This window comes from Saccostrea echinata, unplaced genomic scaffold, assembly GCF_033153115.1.
Source record: "Saccostrea echinata isolate AGI-Se365-2 ecotype Australia unplaced genomic scaffold, CSIRO_AGI_Sech_v1 ptg000005l, whole genome shotgun sequence".
Lineage (NCBI taxonomy): Eukaryota > Metazoa > Mollusca > Bivalvia > Ostreida > Ostreidae > Saccostrea > Saccostrea echinata.
Genome location: NW_026889754.1, coordinates 12,205,238 through 12,211,748, shown reverse-complemented (window position 1 = coordinate 12,211,748; position 6,511 = coordinate 12,205,238).

The window sequence follows — 6,511 nt, the reverse complement described above, 5'->3', positions numbered from 1 at the left end:
AACTTTTATTGTGCACGCTTTTATTATCCATTTTTGCTTTATATCCTTTGTTTATGTCTGTCTTTTCTTTTTTGTTAGTTGTATCTATCGTCATCAGCACCCTCATCACCTCCCTTATTGTGGGTATTTTGTACGTCCTATATCGCCGTCGTCATGTGATCCGCCAGTAGTCTGACATCCCTATTATTGATTTACCCCCTACACCTGCGGATGACGAAGAGGATGAGATGTAGATGAAACGGCAAAGAAAACATGTAAAAAAAAGAACTTACAAGTTAACATGGTGATATAAAAAAAAGCATGTTACTGAACTAGAATTACAGTGCGCGAACTACTTCGATTTTTAAACGAACACCATTCTGACTACAGTAATTAATCAAGTCTCATGATCCTCAAAATCCAGCCGCATTTTGTCGTCGATCGCAACCAAGAGTTTTTATCGATTTTCCGCCAAGTCTGCAACTTACTAGGAAATAAGTGAAATTAGATAGGGATGACTTTCAACGATATGCCTGTTTGTTCATCTTGTCAAACTCTGTATAAAATTTGTGACTGTTTCTGAAAGAAATGGTGTCAGGTATGGAAATAAGGATGCCATAAGTGCTTAAAGGTTTCTCCTGGAATTTTTACATAAGCTCTTCATAAATATCAATGGACGTCTTTCAAAACTTCTTTGAATACAAGCTCTCAGAAAAAGGGTCCAGCCAAAGAAAGGTCCAGAATGTGGTTCTTGGTTGGTGTAGACTATTCTTGGAGGAAGTAAAAGGTTATACAGTAAATTCCAATTTAACTTAATTACACTTCCATAATGTGTGTGTTTTTTTAGCTCTACTGGTCAGAGACCAGAAGAGCTTATGCGATAGTAAGGTGTCCGGCGTCCGTCCGTCTGTCTGTAAACAATTTTTCAAAATGCTACTCCTCCTACAGGTTTGGTCTGATTTCAATCTAACTTGGCACACAAGTAGACTACGCTAAGATACATAATTTAGTGCATCGGTGTTTGATTTCGATGAACGGTGTTGCCATAGTTACTAAAAATAGAAATTTCTGTGAAATTCCTTTAAAATGCTACTCCTCCTACAGTTTTGGTCTGATTACAATATAACTTGGCACACAAGTAGACTACACTAAGATACATAATTTAGTGCATCGGTTTTTGATTTGGATGAGCGGAGTTGCCATGGTTACTAAAAATAGAAATTTCTGTGAAATTCCTTTAAAACGCAACTCCTCCTACAGTTTTGGTCTGATTTCAATATAACTTGGCACACAAGTAGACTACACTAAGATACATAATTTAGTGCATCGGTTTTTGATTTGGATGAGCGGTGTTGCCATGGTTATTAAAAATAGAAATTTCTGTGAAATTCCTTCAAAACGCTACTCCTCCTACTGTTTTGGTCTGATTTCAGTACAGCTTGGCACACAAGTAGACTACACTAAGATACATAATTTAGTGCATCAGTTTTTGACTTCCATGAACGATGTTGCCATGGTTACTAAAAATAGAAATTTCTGTGAAATTCCTTTAAATTGCTACTCCTCCCACAATTATGGTCTGATTTCAATATGTTTTGGCATACAAGTAGACTACACTAAGATACATAATTTAGTGCATCTGTTTTTGATTTCGATGAGCAGTGTTGCTATGGTTACTAAAAATAGAAATTTCTGTGAAATTCCTTTAAAACACTACTCCTCCTACAGTTTTGATCTGATTTCAATATAACTTGTCACACAAGTAGACTACACTAAGATACATAATTCAGAGCATCAGTTTTTGATTTGGATGAACGATGTTGCCATGGTTACTAAAAATAGAAATTTCTGTGAATTTCTTTTAAAATGCTACTCCTCCTACAGTTTTGATCTGATTTCAATTTAACTTGGCACACAAGTAGACTATATTATGATACATAATTCTATTTATTGCTGCATGTTGCAAAGTTTCAAACCCAAGTGCTATGTTTTCTTTGTTACATGTATATGTACAGACCACTAGAGCTACAGTCTCATCAGAGACTTCTGGTTCATATTAGTGTTCTCAGCCAGCGGTGGGTAACCCCATGAAGCTGCTAGGAAAAGAAGAAATAGAATTAACTGGGAGGCAGGTTCTGTCTTAGATAAAAATCAGTCTCTAGAGATGATCCCTGGGGCCCGGGAAGGCACAGTCGTTATTGTTACTAAACAACTTTGGGGGAACAATCTGCACCATCCGTCAAGAGTCTGACATCCCTATTATTAATTTACCCCCTACACCTGTGGATGACGAAGAGGATGAGATTGACGATGAGGTTAACCTACCCAGAAACCAAAGATGCGTAACCCGCGATTACCCTCGGACGCCAGTCCAGATTTAAAGAAGTTTACTTTTCCTTTAATTAAGCTATACGTACTAATTCTTATTAGCATATGACATTACAATATGTTTTATGCTGTTTTTCAATAATATGACACACTTTATAAATTAAGAATTATAAAATAATTGAAGCACACAGAAGAAAATGACGTACTGTATAAGTATAAAAATCATGCAATTTTTTTTTTAAATGCCTGGATACCTATAATTTTTTTTTTTATCCTAAAATGTTTTTGTTGATCAATTTCCAATTAGAAAATGCATAGTAGGTGTCTTTATTCGCATTTCCTGAAAATATATTTGAGATTTGATAATTTTACCTATATAACATGATTAATTATAATGATGAACTTTGAAGAAATTCCGTGGGCAAATTCACGTTACTATGTGAAATCAGAGACATTTTTGTGAGAATTTTCAATTATTTAAAAGCTGATTTTCAGACCTGAGGATCGGACTACCTTAAATGACAATCAGTCTTCTTTCATGCAATTATCTACATGCAAACAATACATACATCTCATAAAAATAGTTTTGGAAAGCACCACTTTAAAAGTTCAATGCATATTGAGTTCTTTCATACAGAAAATCACATTATTTCGACCAAGCTTTATGTTCAACATATTTTCAGCTTTCACGGCTTCATACAGTTCTCCTCGACATTTACGGCAAATGCCTGTAAAAAATCAAAGGAAAACGTTCATAAAAATGAACTTGCATGATTGTATATAAAAAGGATTGAAATATCTCTCTCTCTCTCTCAAATCAAATAATTTATTTAATTAGGAATTAAATACAGGTTAACACTTGGATATGGCATGTCAAACGTTGCAATATTTGATCTTTTCCATTTGTATTGTATAATTTTCCATTTATATTCTATAATTCTCCATTTATATTCTATAATTTTCCATTTGTATTGTATAATGTTTATTTGTATTCTTTAATTTTCCATTTGTATTCTATAATTTTTCATTTGTATTATAAAATTTTTATTTGTATTCTATAATATTTCATTTGTATTGTATATTTTTTTCATTTGTATTGTATAATTTTTATTTGCATTGTATAATTTTCCATTTGTATTCAATAATTTTTCATTTATGTTGTATAATTTTTCATTTGTATTGTATAATTTTTATTTGTATTCTATAATTTTCCATTTGTATTGTATACTTTTCCATTTGTATTCTATAAATTTCCATTTGTATTCTATAATTTTACAATACAAATGAGAAATTATACAATACAAATGGAAAATTATACAATACAAAGGAAAAATTAAAGAATACAAATTGAAAATTATGCAATACAAATAAAGATTATACAATGCAAATAAAAAATTATACAATACAAATAAAAAATTATACAATACAAATGAAGAATTATTGAATACAAATGAAAAATATAGAATACAAATAAAAATTTTACAATGCAAATGAAAAATTATAGAATACAAATGAAAAATTTTAGAATACAAATGAAAAATTATAGAATACAAATGGAAACTTTTACAATACAAATGGAAAATTATACAATACAAATGGAAACTTTTACAATACAAATGGAAAATTATACAATACAAATAGAAAATTATACAATACAAATGGAAAAGATCAAATATTGCAACATTTGACATGCCATACTTGGAGATTCCTACTACATGTAATACTATCTACTAGGGGTGTTGTATAATTTAAACTGTACGTGACTTCAAGGTGAAACATTCACGGCATTCTTAATCAAATACAGTACATGTTTAACATAAGTAACTCGTTTATCATTCATATAACATAAAGAAGAGTATCCATTTTACTAACCAGATCCAACTGGCACAAGGACCCCTTTGTGCACAAGCAAATAATAAGACATCACTGGAGATACCGAGCAGTCTGCTTTTGCTTTACCAATATGACTTGGACATGTGCATTTCGTAGTACCTCTTATCCACATCACACCTAGCTGTGCCCGAATTTCTGGACATACAGTTAATTGAAACATTGAGTGGCATGAAAATATGCCGACTCAGTAGCAGATTAAATGGCCCTCTGTGGGTATTTGGGAATTATTTAAATAAATTGAATCTAAATGATTTTGTCAATAGTTTGTCACACTTTGAAATGGAAATTAGACCAGTCCCTGTTGGAAAATAAACTGAATGAGCACAAATATAGTTAAGAAAAGATGAAAAGCTACAAAGCTGTTCTGTCTGACAACTGCTATCATCTGCCATTTTGACAGATTAACACACCATTTCTTGTTTCCATTTCTCAAGAGTTCCACAAAGGGAGAGATAATAAAACTACCTACCTATACGTGATTTAAATAGCTTATTCTTGTCAATGTTTAAAAACCCCATGTAATTCATAAATGAGAAAAGAAGAATATAGCTAATAGATTGTTATAAAAAAACAGTCAATGACAAATGATTTTTTAGATGCAAATTTTAATTATACAAAAACAGACAACAATTTTAACACGTTGTCTACAGGCTTTCAGGGGTAGATGATGCAATATTAAGACAGGACTCTGCTTTTATTAGTGCACAAATTTAAGTGACATTTACAGGGTCATATTTTATTTACCATGATCTTTTAATTTTTCTGTCCAAACTCTAATTTCTTGATTGGTCATGTATCACTTTTTCTGATTTTGTCTGATTTTTATATGGACTGGTACTTAAAGCTCTAAGCTTTGTTTTTATCGGACGTTCTGGATTACTTAACTTTAAAATCAGCTTTCTTCTTTTTTAAATGAGCTTTGTTAATTTTTCGCTAAAAGTTGAAGAACCTGGAGCAAATTGTGTTGGACTCAGTGTATATAATAAACCAAATTTTTGCTCTTTAGGCGTCTGTTCATTTAAAAATAATTTCAGGAAAATGGAAATTTTATATATATTTAAACTTATACAGCGTATCTTCTATTTTTTCCTGCGTATGAGGTACGAGATCTAAAACGAGGTAACAATAGGGAGTAGATAAACAGTCATTATACGCTTCAATCAAAGCTTTGGATTTTCCACCGAATACTTGTCTACATAAAAAGCTTATCTGAGTAATGTCCCTTGGATTCTTTAGTAAAACCATGTAGTGTGTAAGATTAATATTTGAGTGCTTACCTTGACAGTACATATTTTGATTTAAATAGACAATTGTCAATTACCGATGATGGGTCCCTTAAGTAAATGACCTCTCCATTTCTCCATTTTTAATCACTTTATGCATTAAATCGTCAATGATAACCATGTTATGTTCTCCATTTCGACAGGAGACGTTAATATCCGACTCTGAATGCAAACCTTGTAAAATATTAAATTCTGTGACTCTTTCTCCATTTCGTCAAATGCACTCTGATAAATACTGTACCAATATAACAATTTAGAAGGACTTGGTCCCTCGAACATTCTTTGAGCGTATTTTATTAATTTTCGTACTCAAGTAGTTTTATCAGAACCTGTACAACCAGATATAGATATGGTTGTATGACTGTTGAAGGGAAACTTGTTCACACATGATTTAATCAAAGTACTGACAGTACTGAAAAGCGCTAAGCAAAGTTAGTTGATAGAATTCTGATGAATACAATCTTGATAAAAATGATAAGTACGCCCTCTTTCAAAAATTGTCAAAGTTCTACTTACATAAACTTTTTCGGAATCTAATATTGATCCAAGATGTCTCAAAATATTAATTTTGTTAACGTTTGACATGGGCTTAATTTAATTACTTTAGAAACACGCTCGACTGCTGAGTTATTTTCATAATCAGACTTTGATCAGATTGATTACGATTACTGGAGCATGAATATGCAAACTACGTAAGTAATTTGTTTCTATCGCGCTAAATCATATTTCAATCGACGTGGCCTATCATCGAATACGTTACGTAGAAGTGATGGTAAAAATAAATACTTGTACAACATGAATGTACATTATAACGTTCAGACTGGCGTATTGCTTTGTCATACCGGTATTCTTTTTTTTTGATGACATCAATGTACAGTGATGAGCAAGATACTGGTAATACGTACACTTTTTAAAGTTCTTTACGTCATTTGAAAAAATCATCCAAATAAATACCTAATATTGTTCCCGAAAATTAACTTCTTCGTTCCCTGTGCGTTCTTGCAAAGTCGCGTCAATCGCAGCCGGAA